At 39.2% G+C, this 25,306-nt stretch overlaps 1 protein-coding gene across 2 annotated transcripts in view; it reads left to right on the top strand.

Moving 5' to 3' along the window:
- The first annotated feature begins 10,245 nt into the window (after positions 1–10,245).
- The window catches only part of DGKB (diacylglycerol kinase beta), a 363,946-nt gene continuing 348,885 nt past the window's right edge, over positions 10,246–25,306 (top strand). For both annotated transcript variants that reach the window (XM_055710145.1, XM_055710144.1), the window contains exon 1: positions 10,246–10,534. The gene's annotated coding sequence lies outside the window, so the exon portion shown is untranslated. The remainder of the gene's footprint in view (positions 10,535–25,306) is intronic.

Here is a 25,306-nt window from a genome sequence, read left to right as displayed (position 1 = left end):
TTATTGTACAGAAGCATGAGTTTATATACTTTCAGAAGCTGCGCATTTTAAACAGATTGGTTCTTTAAGCTAAGCATTACATCCTAGGCAATCCCCGATTGGTGGTTAACTACCACCAATTAACAGCAAGGTGTTACCTTTCCTCAGCGCCACCCTTGGCGCCATCCGTCCCCCACTCCCCTATGCTCTCTCAGCATGACTCATCATGTTAATTGTTGTGTCTGTTCACACTCCTTGTCCTCCCAGGGTTCGTGACCTACAAGCTCGAGCACATTCCCCTCAGTTAACTGATTGCCACGCGTGGTCCTAATTTCCAGCCCGCTCCTGCATCTCCCCCTTCCTGTTGCACAAAAAGAACCTTTGAAACCGAACAAGTCATTAGTTTTCATAAGCATTGTAAAAAAAAGGTATAAGTAATAGAACAAATAAAAAAAAAACAACTAAGACATATATAATTGTCTGTACTAAACTTCTTAACCATCCTGAAATGCCCCAGCCACTAAACAGTTTATCTAAACAATCCCAAGTATCACTCTGTTGGAGATGGGAAACTTCATCCTAGTTTTTCTTCTCAAATGATGCAGGAGCGGGCTGGAAATTAGGACCAACCGTGGCAATCAGTTAGCTGAGGGGAATGTGCTCGAGCTTGTAGGTCACGAACCCTGGGAGGACAAGGAGTGTGAACAGACACAACAATTAACATGATGAGTCATGCTGAGAGAGCATAGGGGAGTGGGGGACGGATGGCCAAGGAAAGGTAACACCTTGCTGTTAATTGGTGGTAGTTAACCACCAATCGGGGATTGTCTAGTATGTAATGCTTAGCTTAAAGAACCAATCTGTTTAAAACGTGCGGCTTCTGAAAGTATATAAACTCATGCTTCTGTACAATAAATTGACATTTGCTTGCATCAAGCTGCGTCCCGTCTCTCCATCGCAGCACCTATATTTAGTCTCCTGAAGGGGATATGAAAGAAGATGTCCCACTGGAGGCCTAGGCATTGATCTGTTAAGTACTAACAAAAATAAGGAAGTTGTGGACAACTTTAAAAGTAGAACTTTAGTTACCCAGGGATTTTTTTTTTTTTTTTTCTGACTGAATACTTGAGGTTTAGTGTATTAAGGGAGGATTTTAAAAACTGCGGTCTTAAATCACAGTGCTGCTTTTATGTGCATGGATCCTAGATGTCAAAGTCAAATAATGGACCAACAGTAGAACTGGAGTAAACACAACTATCTAAGAATACCACTGAGTGCTTTACTCACAGGATTCTGCTGCTCTCAAAACCCACTTCCTTTATTTTCATCCTATTTATACGGTGTAAATCTAGAATAAACTATGTTGGTAGCTGTGATAGTGCAAGTAGAACAGAACATAGCTTTTAAATAGCATGTTCTGTAAAACAAAACACAAGGGCAAAAGATATGTTGATAAACTGCTAATTTTTTTCCTGGAATCTGTATGAGAATATGTTCTGAGAAGTGATTGGAATATGGCTTTTGTTACATACTTTCAACTGCATGTTGAAAACATATTAATCATCATTTATTAATTTTTAACAAAATGTATATACAAATTGAATTACTTGAAGTGTCTGCAATGTAACACTGATGTATATATTACATATAAATACTTCTTATAAATAAGTGGGCAAAGACAGCAGTACAAGGTACATAAAAGAAAAATGTGTGCTTCATTAGGGATCTAATCTATTTTAGATATAGCAAAATATCCTGTATTGCCTTATTATAAAATATGGTGTTCAACTGATTTAAATAGATCCCTGACCTGTCAGCAAAAAACAACTTCAGAAGGAGAAAAAAAGAAATGCCATCAAAACCTGTATAAGAATCTGAGATTTAAGGGCTATAAATAGAGCAGGTGCTAGCTAGCCACTATTTGCTGCTATTGATTTATCTTCTTTCTTTAATTGCTTTGAATCCCCTTAAAGTTTCTTTTTGAAGACTGCTGATGGCTTCCGCTTCCTTGTTACTAACTTAAGGAAAAAATTCTCTTTTTTTCATTTTTGAGCCCAATTTTCCTGCTTTTCATACTTAATTTTCACTGATACAAACCATCTTTGGAGAAATGTTCTTCTTTGTCTTCATTTCATCAGCCCTCTGGAAAATATTTCTTTTAAAGTAATTAGAATGATAGAATCATAGAACAGTTTGGGTTGTAAGGGACCTTAAAGATCATCTAGTTCCCATCTCCCTGCCATGGGCAGGGACACCTTCCACAGGACCAGTTTGCTCAAAGCCCCATCCAGCCTGGCCTTGAACACTTCCAGGGATGGGGCGTCTACAACTTCTCTGGGCAACCTGTTCCAGTGTCTCACCACCCTCACGATAAAGAATTTCTTCCTAATATCTAATCTAAATCTACTTTCCTTTAGTTTAAAACCATTCCCCCTTGTCCTATCACTATGCACTGTTGTAAAAAGTCCCTCTCCAACTTTCATGTAGGCCCCCTTCAGGTACTGGAAGGCTGCTAGGACTCTCCTAATTACATGTAATTAGGTCTTTCTTCTCTACTATCTATTTTCTATCAATTTCCTTTTACTGATAGGTCTTCTTAACTATTTCTAATTTATTTCAGCTTTCCAAATTTGATCCCTCTATCTTGATTTTAAAGTCTGTTCACTTTCAGTAGTAATAATATACTTAGCTCTTCAATATGTAGTGTAATAGCACCCAAACCCTTAAGTCTTGATGGTGGTTGTGTTGTTAATTGTTCTGTGCAGTCAGGTATTCTGAAGTCAGTGCAGTTCTATATACATGTCTGGCTTACTAACATAGTATATCTCCTTCTCTGTATTGTTTTTCCAAAAAGAATACTGAACATGCTTAATGAAAATGCAAATGAAGTGGGTCTAACGAGTTACTTAGAACTAATTAGTTAAGAAATGCAAATTTTGAATTCTTTTAGTTCACTTGATTTTTTTGTGACAAGTTATACTCAAATATACTGAGTGATGGGCATATGTGTAGTTTTTAATTTCAACTGTACTTTAAAGAAGTTCTTCCAATTCTTGTTCTTTTTCTGATGCTCACTTTTTATAAGGTGTTTTTTCATGCTAAGGAAGATTGTATTACCATTAGCTCTCTCTATATTTCTTTCACTCTCTGCTTTTTACCTTGTGCTGCACCAACCATGAGAATATTACCATTTTCTGAGAGTATTACCATACACTGAGAGTATTTTCTTGGAAATTCCTAGATGAAATTCACCCCATGAATCTTTTCGCTGTTTCACCCTTAATTATTGATTACCTAGTTCTTTAGTCAACTGTGGTCCTCCCTCATCTTTGTAAGCACTGCACCTTTGTTCTCTGTCATAAACCACTTCATACTAATACATGTTTAATAATTGTGAAAGATCTATACTGCCTCTGTAGTAGGTATATATGTTCTGTGCTACCTCTGCCAACTCATAAATCAAGGAAAAAGTAGCTGTTCTCAGTGCTGTTCTGTTTTCTTCTTTTCACCAGAAATAGTGTAGGGAGACGATTCTCACAAATTTCTGTGTAGTTATTTTTTGAGACATGACACGCTACTGTTGCCCCTCCGTTGATGTACCTGCAGGAAGCCTGCGCATGATGTTAAACATAAGCAACATGAGCAAAGCAAAATGTAGAAGAAATTTGCAAAACGAAGGAAGAAAGACAACATATCCAAGATCTTTCAATCTGTCATTTTGTATTTCAGTGACAGGAGCGATCTCTTGCAAGATGCATTCGGTGAACTAAAATCATGTAAATTTAATAATTTTGTCCACTAAGGATTTTTAATGATTACCGTTGATCAGAGAACATATTACACTTTAGTGGCTGTTGGACTAAGTTTAAAATAAACCAAAAAGCCTTTCTATAACAAATTACATTGGTTGTTGAATGTTAAATAGTGATTCTGCAATATGTGTTAAGATTCAACAAATGTTTAAGGACATGTCATATCTTTTCACACAGTTGAGACAGTTCAGTAAACATACAGATGGTAATTAATGTATTAACACCATCTTTTAAAATATAAAACCATATTTGAGATATTTCATATAAATATATATGGTTTTAATGTCTGCAAGCCATATGCTTCTTTTTTATATCTTGCATACATACAGTGAAATGTAATGAAAAAAAATGCTTGTTACTGTTATACTACTACATCAAGAAATATACAGTAAATGCATTCTGCCCCTTACCTCCTGCCCCAGTTGAGTATCAAAGAATTTGTACAGAGCTTAGTAGTCTTTATGTTATAGCGTTTCAGAATGAGTGAGCTATCAGACATCTGCTTCTTAGGTAATCTTTAACTAAATAGTGTCTTTTCAGACTGAACAAACATTTCTTATTTATAGGTTATATGACTAGGCTCATTCCTGTACCCAGTTGAAATCAGTGGTACCTTTCACGTAGGTTTTATTAGCTTGTCAACCCAATGCCTGCTGATATCTCAAAATCTTCCCACTGAGTTAAGACAGTTTGGCTGACGTCCACCTTTAAATCAGGAACAATACAGGGGAAAAAACCTGCATATGTAGATGAAAGGTAAAGATGAGAGCAAGTTGTAAAGAAAAAAGTAGTTTTAAAGTTACTGAAAGATACTCTACTATACTGCACTTGCCTTTGCTTCTTCTGTGCTTGTCATTCTTTCCCTCAGTGTGCTAGAGATAATATTATAAAACCAGAGTACAGAAAAATCCTTTAGTAATTCAAGTATTGTTACACTCATACGACAATCTATAATATCACTGGCTCATCTAGGCTTGTCCAGCCTGGCGAAGGGAAGGCTGTGAGGACACCTAACAGTAGCCTGCCAATACCCATGAGGAGTCTATTAAGGTGTCAGAGACACGCTCTTCAGAGTTACGCATGGTGGGAAAGGCGTTATGGGCATGAGTTGAAATGAGAGGTTCAGAATGAACATAAGGAAAAACTTCGGAGGAGAGTCCAGCATGGCTGCCCAGAGGTTATGCCGTCTCTGTCCTTTGAGGGTTTCAAAATCCAAATGAATAAAGCCCCTTGGTCTGGTCTCATTTGATCCTTACTAGAGATGTCCTGAGAGCCTTTTCAGCCAGAATTATCTTACGATTGAATATTCAAGGTATGATCTATGAAATACTGATTCAGGGGGGATAATAACACCCCTTGAGCTACTGGCTGTGCTCCTGTTCACACGGCCCAGGATGGTGGTGGCTTGCTTTGCTGCCAGGGCTCACTGCAGGCTGATGCTCAGCTTGCTGTCTGCCAAAACCCACAGGGCTTTTTTCAACAGACTTGCCCCCCAGCCAGGCAGTGCCCAGCCCAGTCCCATCACTGCAGGGTTTTTTTTCTTCCCTAGTGCAGGACTTTGCATTTGTTCTTGTCAAATTTCATAAATTTCCTGTCAGCCCATTCCTCCGGCATGTCTAGGTCCATCTGCGCAGCAGTCCTGCCCTTAAGCATGTCAGTTAGTCCTCCTAGTTTGTGTGTCTTACCTGCAGACTTAAAGAATGTGTACTCCTTTGTGTCCTCAGGTCACTGATAAAGAGGTAAGGACAGATCCTTTATCCTTAAAGATATAAGGATAGATGCCCAAGTAATGCCACTTGCTATTGGCACCTACATAGAGCCCAGCCCTTTAACCACTACCCTCTGAGCCCAATCGTCCAACCACCTGGTTTCCACCCATCCAATTTGCAATGTCCCAATTTGGACAGAAGAATGTGGTGGGAGAAAGTGCAGAAAGCCTTGCAAAAGCCAAGTACCAGCCACTGTTCTCCTCTCATCCTGTGTTCAGTCAGTTCATCACAGAGGATGGTCAGATCGATCAGGCCACATTTACCCTTAGTAAATTCACGTTTCTTGCTCCCACACACCCTGTTCTCCTTCATGGCCCCCACAGTGTGTTCCGAAAGGACTCACCCCAGGATTCTCCCAGGGGCAGAAGTGAGACTCATTGATCTGTAGCAGTTAGGTAATCAAGCACATATACCTCTATGTCAGTGTTAATCCAATGGAAGTGAATTTAAATATTTATAGTTTTATATCTTGATTGCATTTATGAAGGACTAGCTAAAGATTTGGTTAGATCTGATATACCAGGTAACAAGCTCACGAACAACAGTTCAGCTGGTTAATGTAATTTTCTCCAGTTTGCCAACAGTCCCTGATTTTCTCAAGTACAAATATTTGCTCTGTTGATTATTTTCCTGTAGCTACCATAGATTTGTGTAGATATATATATATATCTCTTGAGTATCAATAATGTGAGTGGTAAGGAAACCTGCAAATACTTCTGGGTATTTTACGGGATTTTTTTTTCCTCTTGAACTGCAATAACTATGTTACTTTATGTATCAAGTGTACCATACATACTATTCTACGCTATATCCTTATCACTGCAATAATTAACATAAAGTGATGTAAGCATGATCTATGAAAGATCTTATTTCTGACAAAAATGGTTTGATTCCTCTTTGGATCCATGTTACTGATTGCCTGTGAATTGGTATTTCTAGGAGAGAGCAGTATAGTCCTACTGTATATTGGTATTTCCTGATGAAAATACACAAAGTATAGAATTACTGTGTGAAAGATGTTTTTTCACTATATTCCATTTCCTTCACAAAATCTTCATAAAGTGTAAGGATGGCCTAAGTTAGATGAATTAAATTTTGAGAATTTTTTTCTTTAACAAATTTGGTGAACTATATTTGCTTCCGATAGCTCTTTATTCTGAAACAGATTTTCTATATGTATAGCTTACTATTATGTCAGCTTAATTCACGTGAAGTTAGACTGTTTTTCTATAGTTTGTGTGTATGACTTTGTCCAGTCATGTGCCCACTAAATCCTGAATCCTGGTTCTCCCACAAGTACTAATATACAGTAACTGTAGATGACCGATACTGTTGCGACTTCTCAATAGCTAATAAAAAATACCAGAGATTGAGAACTGGTTTTGTTGTCAAGGTTCTTGAGTTTGGTGCTTTTTTCTTTCACAAATCATATAAAAGCTTAGGGCCCCAAATTCATAAAAAGGACTTATTAAATGACCAACCTAAAATTGTGTTTAGCAATAATATTTATTTAAATATCCAAACACAGCTCTAAGGACATAGTACAATACATTTAATATTTAAAATTCTGGCTGTGGATTCTAGACATCTGTTATCTTCTTTGCTGTGAGGGAGTGAGCTGTTAAGAGACAAACTTTCTGCGTATTTCAATCTGCTTATGGTAGGAGCTTGATGAAAGGAGGAGAGGACAGGAGCATAGACAGTTTGGGCAGCATCCTGCTCCTGGAACAGGGTGCACCTTTGCATTGAAATCAAAACAAAGCTGCTTACAAAAGAGTGCTACTCCCAAACACTGCCAACAGCTGAGCTCTACACTGAGGAAGCTCTTAGCCATTAGCCATAATTCATCTGTCCCCCATCCCTGACCTATTCTCACAACTGCACATACTACAACCATGTTTCTAAAGCTAGGCACATCTCCCTAAATATTTTCCAGTCCAAACAAAAAAACAAAATTAGTGTCCTTTTAGTTTGACACCTTTTCCATTGACCTTTCACAGCTTAGCTGTACAGTTGGCTTTGGCGCATGGAAGGGTTGCTGGTTTTGTGAAGCAAATCAAATGTTTAACGAAGGGGTTAATCTTCATACTTGTGCCACAAGACAACCAAGTTTAACTTTGGTGTTTTAAAGCTACAAATGTCAGTGGAGCTGTCATTCCACACTGCGCATGAATTTACTGGACCTATTCCATTTCAACAGGAGCTGAAGTTGGACACTGTTTCAATATGCAGCAAAAGAGAATAGTAAGGGCCCAGCTCAAGTGAGTTTATGGAAGTCATGCACAGCATAAAAAAAACGTTTGTAATTGTGAACATAATTTTACCCAGCAATTTTCACTTTATTACAACCTTATGTAACTGAGAGTGCTAGAAATCAATTTTTGAGGTAATATGGTCATTCAGAACCAGGGCCCCCTCCCCCAGACCACTAGATCAAATATTTTATTGCAAGGCCTATAATTTTTTTTTGTGTTATATTTGAATGATTTATCACAATTAATTAATTACTCACTGTACTTCAGTGTTTTGAATCCATATTTAGAAACTTGAGGCTCAAATATACTGGGACTGAACTCCTTCCCTGGGAGAAAAAGAATCTCTTGAAATCCGTGTTTTAAAGGGAAAGCAATATAATAAACATGGGACACTAAAGCCAAGACCTTGTCATGGGCTACTATGAAGCTGCTATTTGGGAAGATATCTATAAGGTTGACTACTAGAATTGACTACTGAATTTGGAGGCTTATGTGTGTGATACTACACCTCCTAGAACACATTTTTTCAAAATTATAGAAATTTTTTTGCTTCTTTTGATTTTGTGGGCATATTGAAGAGCGATAAATGTTTTTTTAATAGACAGCAAGATTATTAAGGATCACCAAACCTATATCGCACCAAAATTTTACTTGTGAATGCATTTGTCACTCATGGCATAAACATGAATTTATCGCATTATATAACATAAAAATACATTTTATTTGTATACTTGGCGTTCATCTAAATATTCAAAATTTTGTTAAACAAAAAGTTGGAGTGTTAACGAGTTTTGGAAATGTGCTAATTCAAAGCAGTTAAATGTCTTTTACTGTGCTGTGTAGAAGCTAATTTACAGATAGCAGGTACCATATAGCCTGACAACACCATTTACAGTATTCTAGGTGAATTAAGGATTTCTCCTTTAAAGAAACCAAAAAATCTTTAGAAACAAGATTGGGCTGGCAACGTTTGACATGGTTGCTAAAACAAAGAGGATTCAAAAAATTTTTAGCAGTTGTGTGCTATGTGGAAATTAAACCCTTTAAATGCAGATTTCAGACAGGAAGAATGGTTGCAGTTATAAAACAATAATAAAAAACTTGGTAAAATGTTTTGTATTTTCATAGTTCTATGGTTTTATTATTAAATAAGATAATTAGCAGTATGTTAATTTTCATCTAGATTGCCTGAAACACCCTTCAAAGCTGAAGTCTTTTTAGTGCCATATATCAACAAAGTGAATTTAGATATGAGTTAATAGTCATTGTAATTAACCCAGCCATCAGGTTCCCAGCTGATGTTCTGAGGCTAATCTGGGAATGGCATCCAAGACTTGGTGACGATGGAAGTTTGGCAGTGTTGGTACTGCTTAGAATATGCCAGCGTTTCAGAGGAATTTTTTGTTGTTTATTATTATTATTATTTGTCAAGACACATTGCGGTGAAACACACCGGGAACCTGTCGGTGAAAGTTTGATCGGCTCCCGCGTTCCGTGCCCTGCTGGGCGGGAGGCGCTGGCATAAAGACATCGTTTTTCATGCCGTTGCTGCCCTGTTTCCTCTTTTTTTCTTTTCCGAGTCAACCTACAAACGCTTGCGGGCCCCAGCTCTGTGTTGCTGCCTGCAGAGAGGCTCCCAAACACGTGCGGGGGGAGAGCGGGGGGAACAGGGCAGCCTCCCCAGCACTAAGGTTCGTGAAGGTCCCTCAGCAGGGACGGACAAATGGAGGCTGGCCCGCCGGGCACGGCCGGCAGCTGCTGAGGCGGCTCCTGCCCGCCGGGGAGCCGGGGGCCGGGCCGGCCTCCCCGGGGGACCGCGGCCACCGCGGAGTGGCGGGGGAGCGGCGACCCCCAGCCCCTGGTGCCGCTGGCCCCGGCAGTGCAGCGCCCGCGCACCTGCGTGGAGCCGCCCCCCGCGGCAGCGCGCTCAGCCTGGGCGGCAGGTACGCGGGGGCGGGCGCCGCGCAGGTGCGCAGGGCGGGCCGCGCACAGCCCCTTCGTGTCCCCCGCGGCTGCGCGGGCGCGGCAGCTGTCACAGCCCCGCTGCCTCGTAGCGGCCGGGAGGGCGGCCGGCAGCGCGGCGCGGCTGAGCGCCGGCGGGGAGACCGGGTAAACTTTGGGTAAGTGTTGCGCGGGTGCGGGGGCAGCGCCTCTCGGCGTCGGGGCTGGGAGGAGAAGGGGGTCTTGGCGCACCGCCGCCCAGCGCGGAGCGGGCGCGGGGCTGCGGAGTGGCCGGGCGGCACCCGGGGGATGCTGGCGCCGGACAACAGGTACCGCAGCTGCGCGGGGGGGCGGGAGGGGTTGCGTGCGGGCGTGTGTGTGTGAAAGAGAGGGGGAGGGGAGGGGAGGGAATACGTGTGTGTGTGTGTGTGTCGCCTGTCCCCTCCCCCCTGCCGCCCGGCCAGAAAGGGGGTGGGAGATGCGCTGGCGCACAGCCGCTTAAAACCGCGCGGCCCGGCGGTGGCTGCCCGTTCCCGGAGCAGCGTGGCTGCCAAGCTCCGCGCTGCGCCCCGCCGGGCAACGGGGAGCGGGCGGCGGTGGCCCCGCGGGGCCGGGCGCGCTGGGCTGCGGCAGCCGGCGGCGGGGCGGGGGGCGCTGCCGGCGGAGGCGCCGGCGCTGGCGGTCGCCCGGCTGGATGGCCGGTTCCCGCGGCTGCCCTGCGCGACGGGCTCTCTCGCATCCCAGGGCCGAGCGTCGCCTACTCCCGCATCGCACTGCAGTAAGTTCGCGAGTCGCTGGGCAGCTGAACTGGTTGCAATCGCGAAGCTGGCTGGGGGCGGGGGCGGCGTGTGTGTTGGCGTAGCGGAGGGGCTAGGCGGAAAGTTGTAGCTAACCGTGCCGTGTTGGATCTGTCACGACTCGCGGTTTTGGTTTTTAGTTAATTTGCCTCATTGACTCACATCGCGTTGCTCAACCCCCGTCAATGCCCTGGTGCTGCCCGGGCTTCGCGGACCGCGGGGGTTCCGAACGCCGAACTGCCGGAACGTGCAGTGCGGGTGTAGGGAACAAAAGATGCAGCTGGAAACTTGGGCTTGAAAGGCTGGTCTGCTGAAACTTTGTTGCCGTGTCAGATTGTCCAAGGGTTTTTTTTTTTTTTTAGGGAAGAATTACAAATTGTGTACTAACTGGCAAAACTTTTGGATGTCTGAAGTCAATTTAGATACAGCTTAGTCTTGTTTTGTGTGGTCCAGTGTTGTTCTGCTCCGTTTTGTTAAAGAGCTTTATTTGTTGGGCATGCATGTAATTACATTTTTCACTGTAAGTATCCTGTTTTTGAAATGGATGAAAGGTTTTCTCAGAAGGCTATTGTATCATAAATATATCCATATCCCCTCCCTGCTAAACAAACAGGTTATATACTCATCAGTTAATTTTTCCTGTTTGACTGGTTTTCTACAAATATAGTGAGAACTGTATTCACTTTCAAAAGCAATTTTATTTGCTTGACATAACTTTAGAAAGCGGATGGAATAAGCTTATAAAATTTACATCATAAAATTAAAAAAGGCAATGCAACAGGATGGAGAAAACCAGTACTTCTTGCAGGAGAAATAGTCTTTTAAAAGCCACTAAACATTTCTTGCACTCCAGTTTAGGTCAGATGACCAAATGTAGCAAGGTAATAGTTTTTATTCTTTGCACTTGAACGATATAATACTTCTATGTATATTAAATAGTCATTATATGTCTGAAAAAAATCTATGCCAAGAACCTAATATGCTTTCGCAAATGACTGGACTTGTGCTATGCTTTATGGATAAAATGACAGGAAATTTCTTTGCTTCTTCCCAAAGTGATAATCCAGTGTTGCTCAGAGCCTGAGGTGCCGGTCTGGTATAGAACGAAAGCAAGCAGCGAGAAACGTGGGGCGTCACAGAGCAGTGCTTTCCTCCCGGGGCTTATGTCATCCCTGGTTCATTTGTCAAGGTGGAAGGACTTTGTTGTTTGTTATGGCAGGGAAGGCCTGCAACGATTACTCAACGGTCTGAAATATGTGTGGAGTGAGAGATTTTATGCTATGGATTTGAAATATTTGGGGCCTGATTCTGTTCATCTAGTTTAGGTGCCTGCAAACAGCTGAACTTGCTGCTGTTAAGCAGGTTTAGGAAAAAATACACTTTTCTATGTTTGTTTAGGAAGAAGAAATGTATCTGAACTGTTAGTTACAAACTGAAACTGTCTTTTGTAAACACCTATAGGTGTCTCAAACATTCGAAGAACGGTGTTCCATAGCAATGCATAAATGAACCAATAAGCTGTTTTTTAAGAGTTTATGCAGTTTGAGTGTAATAAAGTTAATACCTGTTTTGAAGAGCACTAGACGTCGGGGTTTTATTTATAAGGAGATTCTGCACCATTTCTGCTCTGGAACTATGTCATTCAGGTGACACTTTATGGGGCAGGTCTATGTACCTCTTCTCATTGGAATGAGATCACTGGAACAGGAATGAAGAGAATGATAAGAGGGTTGTAGGAAACCTGCTAGAGCAGCATTTTGATACAGCAGAGTGTATACAGGAGTAGAGATAGTAATAGGTCAGCACTGGAAAACTTCAAAGTCAGCTGGCTGGATAGCTGGACTGGACTTCTTTTGCTTTGTGCTTGTATGACAGTAGCACTGAGTTCTTGTGAATGGCACCTATAGAAGGAAAGTAAATGGGTTAAATTTATGCTTCATAATTAAGGTAATAAGTATTAACAGCATGTATCATAGAATCACAGAATATGTCAAATTGGAAATGATCCATAAGCAACTCCCCGCTCTTTACAGGACTGCCTAAAACTAAACTGTATGACTTACAGTGTCTTCTGGACGCTCCTTGAACATAGGTGACATATGGTGTTTCATTCTCTTTGAATTTGTATGGCCTTTATTAGATCATTAATTTAAGCCTTCTGAACACAATTTTAACAAGTCTTTTGAAAGCCTTGGTTATTTCTGATATTTCCTTCCTTAAAGGTAACTTTGTTGCAAAACGCACTTTATGTGATGATACCTGTATTCATAGTGTACCCTCTCATCTTTTGTCATGGTGAGAGTTGTGGACCATTGTGAAACGTTCCCATCTGTGTGTCTAGAGTTATGAAAGAATGACAACATTCAGAAGGGAGGGGGCTACAGAAAGAATAGGTCTTGTTTTGTGGTTTGGTGTGCAGTAGCAAAAGCATTTAAGCCAGTCGTTTAACTGCAGAAAAGGGGAAGGTACTTGGGAAAGCCATCTAAGTTTATTTTAAAGTTATGGTGTGAAATCTGGGAGACATCAACAGAATGCAATGCTATTGAAGAACAGGATGCTGACCTCTTAAAAGCATTAGTTTTGGATTCTAGCTCCCTGCTTCTTGTTGCTGTCAAGTAAAGTTTGGAACCAACTTGAGGAGTTGCCAGTTGAGCTTTGCATTACTGTCTCAAGCAAAAAAATAAATCAATAAAATGTACCAGGCCTTGCTTTGAGTATCAATCACAATTTTATTATTTTTTTTATACCTGCACAGAATGAGTTCTAAGTCTTATTCTGTAGGAATTAAACATTTCACAGCCAGTTTAATCGATAGGAGATGGTACAAAAGGTTAAAAAAAAATCTTTCTGTGAAAAGAATTGCACATAAAGGATCTGTTGACTTTCAGTTTTGAGTTTCTTCAGTCAATAAGCTCTTGTCCATTGTTTCCTGTGGCACTTACAAAACAATTAGTAACAGTAATAGTGGACCTAGGACAATTACTTGTCCATAATTGTAATTTATAATAACAGTATTTTATTAATTATTTTCTTTTTGTGAACTAGTTTTATAGCTGAACCAGCAAATTCACAGTACTGGAGGAAAGTTTAAGAAGTGACATGTTGGGCCTTACTGAAAAGAGTTAGATGTTTGTAGTTATTTTTAATACCTTCTCTACAAGAGTGGAAAAAGTTGTAAATTTGGCCTTTGAAACTGATATAATCAGTTTGTCAACCTGACCTAATTTTCATTACACTAGTGATGCTCTTACTATGGATAGAAATGATCTGATGCAGGCAAGGTATTTAGGCCAATTCAGAAACTTGAGGAGTAATTTTTTATTTATTTATTTGAAATAAAGATGAGTAACTGTCTCCAAACACCCAGTAAAACAAATTTATGCAATGTAGAACACATTTTCATTTTTTAATTGTTTGTGAAGAAAATAGAAGATTTCTCTGAATAATGTTTGCAGCAGTTTAGCCCTGAGGGGATATAGTCTGCTTTAGTTAGTTTGCCACAAGTTTAAAAGCTTAACAAATGTAAGTATTTGGAGGCTGTTTAATTATTTCTTCCCTAGCCTCTTAATACTAGTTTGGAATGTAAATGTACAACTCTGATACTATTGTGCTGCCCTAAACTCTTAAAAAAAAAAAACAAAACCACAAACCCAGCAAAACCCCAAAGCACACGCAAACTTTCAAACACATTTGTCAGTTCAATGTTACTAATTAGACTTCCAGTTGTGGGGACAGATTAACTTTTTATTTTTAGATAGTTTGTTATTTATTGTGATAAACCATGAATAAAATAATCTCTAGATACTTCTTTATTTTTTATTAAGGATTGTAATTTTCAGGAATGGACCTTTTATGTATGCTGGCAGAATTCTTCAGTTCATGCAAATGCCATGAATCATTTAATATTTTAGTTTTATTTTCAGCCACATTTTGATTACTTGGTTTGAAATTGTGAATTTCTTCCGTTAGACATTCAATAGGATGCCTAGTGCTTAGTATTAGTAAGTAGCAGCTCACTCTCTAGTCCTTATAGTAGGAACAATCCCAACAGATACATAATGCATTTTTCACAAAAGTTTATGTTGCACCACGTGCAGCAAACTCTGTGAGCCTTCTGCTGTGAAGTGGTGCTTCACTTCCCCTTTGGACTGTCTTGCGGGACACTATGAAGCATTCCAGTGTAGTGGTGATTTAGGGAACGTGGAGAACTCACATGGATGATGGGAACTTGATCCTCTTTTCCTTTGTCTTCATATTGCGTAAAGGAAAAGCAACTAGTCAAATTTGTCCTCTTTGCTCTAAATTTGTCTCCAGGTGTACTCTTCTGATGTTTACACTGGTTCAAGTTTGGAAATTATCTGAAATCAATCTGGAACACTGTTGAAGTATATGTGGCTTTTTTGTGCCGTTATATATTTGTATGTTAATGGTCCTAGATATTTGACAAGCTAAATTTCAATAAAAGAGAGAAATAGGAAACAGTAAGGCAGCTGTATCAGCCCAGGAAAGAATTGCAGATGATGTGAAATCAGCAGGCTTTCCTGTCTTGTCTTCTGGGAGGAAAAGATGTGGCATCTTGTAAATCTAGTCTATAGAGGCTATGGCCCAGATATAAGTGGTATGAACCACTGCATCACAAGACTCAAGAGTCTGCAGCTTTTTTCCTCTGGCATCTTTTGCCTCTTTAATTGTGGGTTTTTTGATGTTTCCTGCATGAATGGTTGCATTCATCAACTGAATGGGAGGTAATATTAGGCCAGAAATATGTTTCTAAGAAGTGAGGAAGGGGGGAAAAAAAAAGACATAACAGAATTAATAGCCAAAAAATGATACTGAAGTAGATGAAAATGGACAAATAAGGAATAAATTAGGCATGAAAAAGGGAATTTAATGGTTACTGTTTTTCTTTTTTTATTATTTTTTTTTCAAGTTTAGTCTTCAAAGAAAATATTTTCCTAAAATTTAAAAGAACCTAAGCTAGTGGATTATATGAAAAGATTTTAGAGTTAGAAATGTAAAACTTGGATTAATCTCTTCTACATATCCAGGATGCTGTTTCGTCCTAGAATTTTTTACTCAAAATTTTTACTTTGGCTATTTCTTCATATTTTGATAATTCAGTTGTCATTTAGAGTTCAACATTTTTATAATGTTAAAAATATACATAAATGGGACTAATCCTCCCTATGTTCAGTATCTAAACACCATCTGGTTACCTTCTGTCTCTCCTGTTATTGCTAATGGAAAGACAAAAGCACCTGCTGAGGAAAATTTTAATTTTGAGATGTGCATCCTATATAGGTCAGTTGAAGTACATTCTTGATATATTTGGGTCTCTTAATTCATTGTAAAGGGTGCCTGGCTGGGATGACTCTTTCACAGTTTAAGGTCTAATTTTAAGGCATCCGGCTTTGGGTGAGATTAATTGTACCCTAGGGTATTTTATCAACCAGTAGGATAAGTGTAAGGGAGAACTGAACTCCTAAGAATGTGTAACATCTTCTCCATGCATTACTGAAAATAAAGTAAAATAGCCTTTAAAAAAGTAGTTCCTTAGAATGGGCCAAGTACCAGAAGTTAAATATCAAAGGGCCTATTTTTAAGTATATCTAAATAAACAAGTACTTTGGAGTATTTCCATTTTTCTTCGTGTCCTAAAAAATGGCTATGATACACTTTTATCAAAAGCCTCTGTCTTAACTCCTTACTGATAAAAAATATTCCAGTAACACTTTTCAAATGGAAAATAAAATTATATCATTCTCCAAAAATTCTGGATTAACTTTGAAATTTGAAGTCTTGCTTAAGCATGTAATTTTACTTTGTTCTACATGTCACGTGTGTTGAAAAACTATTATGTATATGACTAGGTTTATCTTCATATGCTGTTGGAAATCTAAAATTGTGTTGTACTTCAATGACTTTTGCTCAGGAGGGGCAGTGGGTCATTTTGGCTTTTTTTACTTTAAAAGTGCTCATGAAAATGTTTGTGTTGCAACAGTCTTACAAATTCTGGGTCAAAGAATTCAAACAGTCTAAACTATGTAATCTCTTATATAACAGAAAGATAAAACTTTGGATTGCCTTTGTTAGGCTTAGTGCTGTTGACACAACTGTTTCCTCATGAAAATAGAATGGATGGAGGAATCCTGGGGAAACCTTCCAGTTTTGAAGATTAGGTGTTGTTAATCACAGTAGATTACTCTGATAAGAATATTAAGGTACTCCCTCTTTAATTTTAAAATGCCAAGTGGTTATTTTATGTTCCTTACATAGTAAAATGCCGTATTCAGTTACGTAAGTTTTTGCCTTTGTGACTTCAAAATAATGACTCATAGAAAAGCTTTATATTCTGTCAAAGGCTCTTTTCTATAAATAATTTTGATGTCTAGAAACTATAAAACCAGCTTGTGAAGTTACTTGTATGAGTGATCAAGATTATTTTTCTACCCTGGTTTTATAGCTGATTCTGCTTTTAAGTTTTTAGTTATTGGGAGCTCTTTTTTTCTGGGAGTGCACCAGTTTGGTGATTTTTACATGTCTCTGTTGGTGTTGAGAAAAATAATCTTGATGGATGACCCAGTACTTGTATCTCTATGAACTCTCTAGTTGAATCTCTAATGAGCAAGAGGAGATTCAAGTCTCTAGTAAGGATTTCTGTGTGTTCTTATTCAGGTCTGATGAGCTGGAGGTCAGGGAAGATCACAATGACAGAAGGATTTGTAGAACTGCACAGCTACACTTTTCCAAATAAAAACAACATATTCAGTCATATTTCAGTGCAGTTGAACGGAAACTAATAAGAATATATGAGCCATATAAAACATCTTATGCTTTGGAAGAGCTCTCCTTGAGGGTTTGGGCCATACTCCCTCTGACCTTATTTCAGTTCAGGGCACATTCCTGATCAACTCTGGTCACTCAGTGAAGCTTTTTCATTTAAGATCACACATAAGCAACTCTAAAAATGCTCTCCAGCTAAAGGAAGAAATGACCTTTCACCCTTTCAGTATCCTAACACAATGACATATTAAGGCAGTGAAATCTGCATGATTAGTCCAGGACGCTAACTAAAAGGATGACCACTGCTGTAGGGGTGGAGTAATGCTTTTCACCATCTAGACACCTTGAAAACTGTAATTCATCCTTAATTCATCTACCATCTTAAGATAAAATTAAATAAAAATTTTATTTGCAAACCCCAAAGTGAACTACCATGAAGCGTGATTTATAATGACAGCAGATACAGAACTGAAAGGCATTCTTGCTTTGTTTACTTGTACTAAAATCAGATCAAAGTCTTCTATGTATCCTGACAAGGTGCAACTCCTTAGATTTGCTGTGAGGACAAGGTCTGGTTCATCGTGCATTATTTACGTTCTTGGCCAGCTTTCACTGGAGAGTGTCACAAGCAGGAAAAGTTTGCCAATTCTTGTACATATTTCTTGGCATGTTCTACAGTTTTCATTCAGATTCAAATGCTTCATCCCTTCCCCTTAGAGATCTTTAATTTATTCAGGAAAAGTTTCAGCACTCCTCCCCTTGTCTTGTTTACTGCTCTCATTCTTTAGAAATGCAAATATGTGTTTGGCAGAGCAGGTGCCATCTCTTATAAGCTATGAGCAAATTATTAACCCCTGAAGGACTAAAATGCTGTCCCTGTCCAGGGAAGTTGGTATGTGTATCCCGATATGAAGATCGTCTGGACTTGCTGAACCTTGTGTTTTCATATCAACATGTACATTGCTAACCACACTTAGATACTAACATGAGTATGAATCACACAAGTAACTCATTATTGCATTTTGATAGCAAAACTGATTTTCATCCTGTTTAGACTGAATGAGTCTCAACTCTGTGAGGGATGTGTTGACAGATATAGAGGTATATAGAACCTCTATAAATAAAACCTGTATGTTTACTTTCTTTATGGAACCTACACAACCCCAACACCGAAAACTGGTACCTGCTACATCCATGTGAATGTTTTGGGGATGTTGGGGTTTAAACACAGCTGGTAACTAAGTACCACACAGCCGCTAACTCACTCCCCCCTCACCCAGAGGGATAGGGAGAAGAATCAGAAAGGAATGTAAAACTCGAGGGTTGAGAGAAGAGCAATTTGGTAAGTAAAGCAAAAGCTGCACACACAAGCAAGGCAAACCAAGGAATTCCTTCCCCACTTCCCATGGGCAGGCAGGTTCAGCCATCCCCAGAAAAGCTGGGCTCTGTCACACGTAATGTGTGGCTTGGGAAGACAAATGCCATAATGCCGGATGCCCCCTACACCCCCTGCTTCTTGCCCCAGCTTATATATACTCAGCATGATGTCCCATGGTATGGATTATCCCTTTGGCTAGTTTGGGCCAGCTGTCCTGGCTGTGTCCCCTCCCAATCTCCCGTGCCACCCGCCCCCCCCCCCCCCCCCCCCCCCAAGCCCTTTCAATGGCAAGGCCCAAGGAACTGAAAACTCCCTGACTTAGTATAAACATCACCCAGCAGTGACCAAGAACAACGATGTGCTATCAACATTTTTCTCACACCAAATCCAAAACACAGCACTGCACCAGCTGCTAAGAAGAAAATTAGCACTATCCCCGGACAAAGGATATGCAAGAAATGTTAAGGCTGTTGAAAAAGAAGTTCCTTGTGCAAAGCACAAAGTTTGTAGACACTTTAAACTGTTAAAAAATCAAGCACCTGAAGACAGAACAGCTGTGGTGATGATTTTTAACCTGTGGGTGTTGTAGAAAGGACGAGAATACTTGTCTTCAACAATGTTGTCATTATTTCTGCAGATTTAACCCAAATTAGTTCACTGAGTATTTCTTTCTTTCAATAACCTAATGGAATTGAAGAACAGAAGGGAAAGAAAGACAGTTGATGATGGCGCATCCTTTCTGGTTTAGTACTTTAAATGCCCCATAATACCCTTAAATACCTTAAAATGGAGGTAAGCAGCATGATGTGAAGGCCTTAAATGTTAAGTTTTTCATGGAGAAGAATCGTGTATAGTAGGTGGGTTCTTCTGAAGAATTGATAATGAAGTTTACATTCCTCAATATAGTAGCAGTGGGATTCTGTAGATCACTGCAAGCACAATTAGAACTTAAAGGGCTATTTTCCATTAGTTATTATCTAGTTATTTTTGAAAATTATACATATTGCCAGTAAAACCTTTTGTTTGCCCAAATATTTATGGCAAGTATGTACCATATATGTAGGAAGTGAACACACACAGCAGTGTGACAAATGTTGTAGCTTTTAGTTTTTTTCAAAGAAAAATAATTACTGTTAACTGGTTTGTCTGGACTTTTTGTTTTTGTGGAGTCTTATTCTGCACATAGTCCTTAAAGTGCTCTGTGGCTTATTCATATCAAGACAAGGCACTATTAGCAATGCAGGTGAATGGGATCATTCTTCATCCTTCTTCTTAGAAGTATAAGGATAGCTTTACTGGACCAGACTAGGAGGCTGTCTGGACTAGTATGCTGTCTCCTAACAGTGATTATGATATGAAGAATGTAAGAATAGGCTGAGCATCCCCAGAGCATTCCTCCAGGCTACGACACTCTATACACTTTAATTATTTCACAGATTTAAGCAGAAAGATTTCAGAAGAATTCTGGTGTACTCATTTGTTCTTTATGAGCAGGTCGCTTCATCTTTTTTGTCCTTCCCTTTTTCCAGTTCTACTCTAATCGATATCAAAATCGAGAAACTCTGTATGTCACGTCACTCTGTATGAAACTCAAAATGCATGTGTGTCAGGGATCTCTATGATGGAATATTTTTTTTTTTTTATTCTCTATTCCTTTCCGAATACTTTTGTTTGAATGCTGTTGAGCACTGATCTGATGTTTTCTGATTTTAATTCCAAAATTTAATTTCTGAGTGATAAGTCATCAATGAGGAACTCACTGTTCATCACTTTGTGTAGCACAAGGTGGTGGGTTTTTTTCTTTCCTATGTGCATTACTTTATTTTCATCAAAGCTGAAGCATATGAGACTATTCCAGCGGGAAGTGTAGGGTAGCATTAACAAGCAAGAGAAAGGAGAATCAGGCTATTAGGTGATTTAGTACTGATATTATATCTGAATTCTTTTTCAATTCTCTAAATCTTTTCCTGTATCTAGCTTTAAAAACATTCTGGTATCAGCATGGTTTCATTTGTATGGGTGTAACAACAAGTAGAAGAATGATTTAATCATCCATTGGAAAAAGGTTGGTTTTAGTTGTGATTAAAACACACATTGAACTTAAAATCATTTAAAAGCTAAAATTCGTAACAGTAAAATGAATCATACCTCTTGTGTAAACTTACTCGTTTAAAGAATTATTAGAAATAAAAATGTTTTAAAAATTCTTTTGAAATGTTGGGGTTTTTTTTGGTTTTCTGTGTTTGCTAGTTTTCTAACCATGATCTAATACAAAATATTCTGCTGCCTAATACATAAAGACTTGGATTTCGTCCATTTAGAACATGGATGTGCATATATAAGTATGCGTACATTCTATATAAACTTATATTGACTATGTGCTGAACGTGCCAGCAAATATTCATTGTATATTGTGAAAATTATTAAATTTATAGCTGTCAGAGTTGTCTATTACAGTTTAGTTACTTACAGGAATTGAGATTTTGAGGTGGTAGATACAGAAACAGTTCCTAGTCAAGTGGCTAACCCTAACTGGGATCACATTAGCTCTGGATGAAGTCAAAACCTGACAGAAATGTTTTTATCTAGAGCAGATGTCCAACAGAAGCAAGGTTGGTAACTGGTGCTACGTATGTGTGCATGCTATTACTAAGTAACTAACTGTGTATTACAATATTATTTAAAAAAAATCAGAATCACCATATTCATCCTCTTTTAATTGACTAAGATAGCAATGGGAACATGGAGCTGGAATGGATCACGTGGACCATTGTATCTAGTCATTTACAGCCTCAGGAAACATGTCGTAGATGCTTCATTCACATGGGGCTCAATGAGCATCAATTTTGCACACCCTTACCACAAGCCACAGAATGCCTCCATGCAGTCTGAAAAATAACTTAAGATTTATGGTACAAGACTAAGACATGAAAAAAATAATGCTCCAAGAGAAAGGGCAAAATACTGAGATAATTTAGTTTAGAATAAAATGTAATACTTTGGTTATGTTTGTATGCTTGCTGTGCCCATCTGTGAAGATGTTCAAGCAAAGCAGTTACAGTCACAATTTTTTAAGGTCTGCTATTTTTAATCTAAATATTGAAGCAAGTGGGAACAATATTACATTTTAATTTGTAAATCTAACTTTTCTCTACTGGGAGTCTGTTTCCAATAATTGCACTTCAATGAAGTTGGTGATTGCACTTAGAATAATTTATGGGATTTTTTTTTCAATTACCTGAACTACTCATCGTTGTAAATAATGCTTGTAAATAATAGTGCTTATAAATAATAAAGTATATAGCCTTGCATTACATAATTTCTTTAATCCTTTTAGTAGGAGTTACAGTTCTGTGACATGTTATATGACAGTAACAGAAATATTGTCTGGTATTTCATAGGTAGTCTGAACTAATGACATAGATGGGTGCCCCCCTGTTAGGTGTACAGTAAAATAATTTACGTTACAAAGAAATCCAAGCAATTTTAGCTCAGTAAGATATGTATTTAATAATAACCAGTGAACTGTTCTGGGCTAGTAAAATTACTGCACACTGAACACTATCAAATGACTGTTCTGTGGATCTGAACTTGTGAAGGTGAGTATAATAAAGCAAGGGAATATTAAGTGAGGAAACCTGATGCTGCTGGTCTCCAGTTACTACTCCTTTTAAAGCTCACTTATTCTGAAAATATTGAGGTAGACCGAGCAGCATTTCCTATACTGTGAAGTTCTGAAGAAAAAATGATGTATAAAATCAGTGTATCACAATGTTGACTATTGAGATGTGGGCTCTGGTGTTGTGAGTCTCTTGACAAAATTTATCAAGTCTATTTTCTGTGTATTTTCCTTAAGCTTTGTTTGTGTTATGGCCCTCATAGCAGATGCATAGGGAGCATATGCAGGCAGCTGATTCTCTGGGGGACATTCATTAGGATTTAGACCATGATGAATTCATGCCTCTGGAACTGTCAATGACCTTCTGTGTGCAGAGCTGCCACCAACATACATGGCAATTTCACTTGTGTGCAGATTTCAATATGTAGTCCCTGAGAGAGGCTTCAGTTAAGCCATTTGTGGTCAGTAATGTGGGAATTGGTAGTGAGCTATATTTGAAATGTCCTGCTGCAGTCATAATTTCATTCATTTTGGAGAAATGAAACCAGAAGATGGGTGGATCTGGTATTTAATTACTTTTGTAACTTTTAGATCTTTAGTTGATTTTCCTCATAATGGAGTTGCACGTAGAAGATGCATGTGCAGATGTGAATATCATGTAACTTTTTAAATTTTAATACAAGAAAAATATTCTTGAACTTTTGCTTCTGTAATTTTTCTATTTGTCTGCATGTTGCTATATTGGAACAATGCTTACAACTCTGCTTTCTAGGAATGTGGAAAATATATACAGTAATTCTTAGACAATTAATATTGCAGTCATGAGTCTCCAGATACAGCCCTTTGTTCTACATCACTGTTGTTCCTGTACTTTACTGTATATAGGTGATCAGCTGCGCATTATACGATAGGATTTTTTCTGTTACATTGGTGCCATGGTGGTAAGAATCCTAGAAATATGGAAACATACTAATATAATCTAGGGAAATCTTAGTACAAATGATATAATTCTTACATTACCTGGAAATACATATTCCGTGATTCACAGAACTAAATCTTAAAATATTTTTAAAAATATCTTTTTGAAAAAAAAAATCAAAAAAATATGTTAAACATGTTAAATCTGTGTGTGTAAGCCTATTCCTACATCATTGTCTTAGTCAAATGTGCAACAGAACGTGAGCTCAGCTTAGTGTTACTCCCCTTGTTGCCCACCCTTTTTATAACAATTTGGAAAAAAATTCCTCTTACATTTCCTAAAACAGACCCCCAAAAGAGCAGCTGAGGAAAATTCCAACCATGTCTGTCTTACATGCTCCGAGTGTTACTGCAGCCTTGTTTTTTCAATCTCTGCTGCTGCCTCCTCATTTTCCATGTCCTTGAGCTGTTCCTGGTTTTTCTTTTCCACTGGATGTTGATAATGCACTCCAGCCCAAGCAGGTCCCATCTTCATGGTTCCTAATCCCTGATCTCAAAGGCTGATAGGGCACTGCCAGTGGTGACTGCAGTGGAAGCAAACGCAGCAGGGTGAAACTGGACTTCTATTCAGCAGGTTTGCTATTTTGGGATTTTTTGATGCTGCTGTTCTGTTTTTTTGGGGGGTTTGTTTCATTTTGTGTGTTTTTGGTTTGTGGTTTTTTTTTTTCCTTTTCCCCTCTGCCCCCGCCCTGAAGATTGGAGAGAACTGGTCTGTATAGGAAATGAAGGGGGAAAAAGAGAAAATAGTATAAAATCAATATTTTTATTTTCAAATACTTATTGCCTTGAAGAGATGGTGAAGGCATTCCCCCTCCCTCTTTTTGAAATGGAATTCCAGTAAAAATTCAGGGTGCCTTCATGTGTTTGACTTAACTGTGCATCTTATCTTTCAATTTCTGCAAATGTCCGGTTTGGTTCACACAGACAAGGTGTAGGGGAAAGTGATGGGCAGGTGCTGACAGGATTGTCATATGCACAGTCACACTTGATTTGCATTTTATTTCAGAGTGTTTTGAGTGTATTTCTGTTTCAAAATATTTACTTTTCTACTGGGGATGATTTAAGCAGTTAGTGACGCGCAAAAAGTCAAGCTGCTTTCCTATCTACTGAGTGCTGGGGCTAAAATTTAGCACTGGGTAAAACTGAGCAGGTTCGAGGCAATGATGCTTAGGGCTGAGTGAATCTTTGCTTTTTAAATGAAGGAATGGACTGTATTATTTTGCGGAAATTGCACTTTATGAGGACATGAATATCACTTATTCAGAGAGCCAAAGTGCTACTGTTAAAGATGGTTTGTGAGACCAGACAAGATTGACTACCAGAGCAAAGCGTCAGGAAAACTTGGTAGGAACAACCACATACAATCAAATAAAGTCTGTCACTGGGTGGTTTTTTTAATTTTTATTTTTATTTTTTTCCTTTTTCTGTGTGTGTGAGAGAGATGCTTAGGGTTGTTTTCCTGGTAGGTAAAAGCACAGTGGGAAATGGTGATGTGGGTTTGAGAGACACTCTGGAAATGCTGTCATGTTTGTTGGGAAAAGCTGGTGACCTGTGTGGAAACCTTGTGACCGCATCCTGCACAGGCAGAGCAGGAAAATTGCAGCTGCTGCTGGGTCCTCTTCTGCTGTGGAGTGAAACACAAGAACATGAGAACAGGAGGTAAAAGATTCAGGATGGGTACATTCCTCCACAAGGGTGAGAGTAGCCAGGACATCTCTCAGTCTGTGAATGAGGCGATGTGCTATGGCTTTGGAATGGGTAGAGCAAGGAATGTTTTTGTTTGAGGGCATAAACTAAGCCTGTGGTGAATACCGGAGCACATGAGGAACAAACAAAATGTTGTGGTGAGTGTTTGAGTAACATCCACTTACAGAGATGTGAAATGGTGCTCAGAAGTAGCACGCTGAGAGCAAGGATAAGTTAGAGGCAGTGGTGTCTGGGAGGTGTGAAGGGGGAAAGGTTCTTTGGCAAGGGAAAGAGATGTGTCTTCACATT

Source organism: Falco cherrug, chromosome 4 (genome assembly GCF_023634085.1).
Source record: "Falco cherrug isolate bFalChe1 chromosome 4, bFalChe1.pri, whole genome shotgun sequence".
NCBI lineage: Eukaryota > Metazoa > Chordata > Aves > Falconiformes > Falconidae > Falco > Falco cherrug.
The sequence above is the reverse complement of the archived record's forward strand: the minus strand, read 5'-3'. Positions and strand labels throughout refer to the sequence as shown.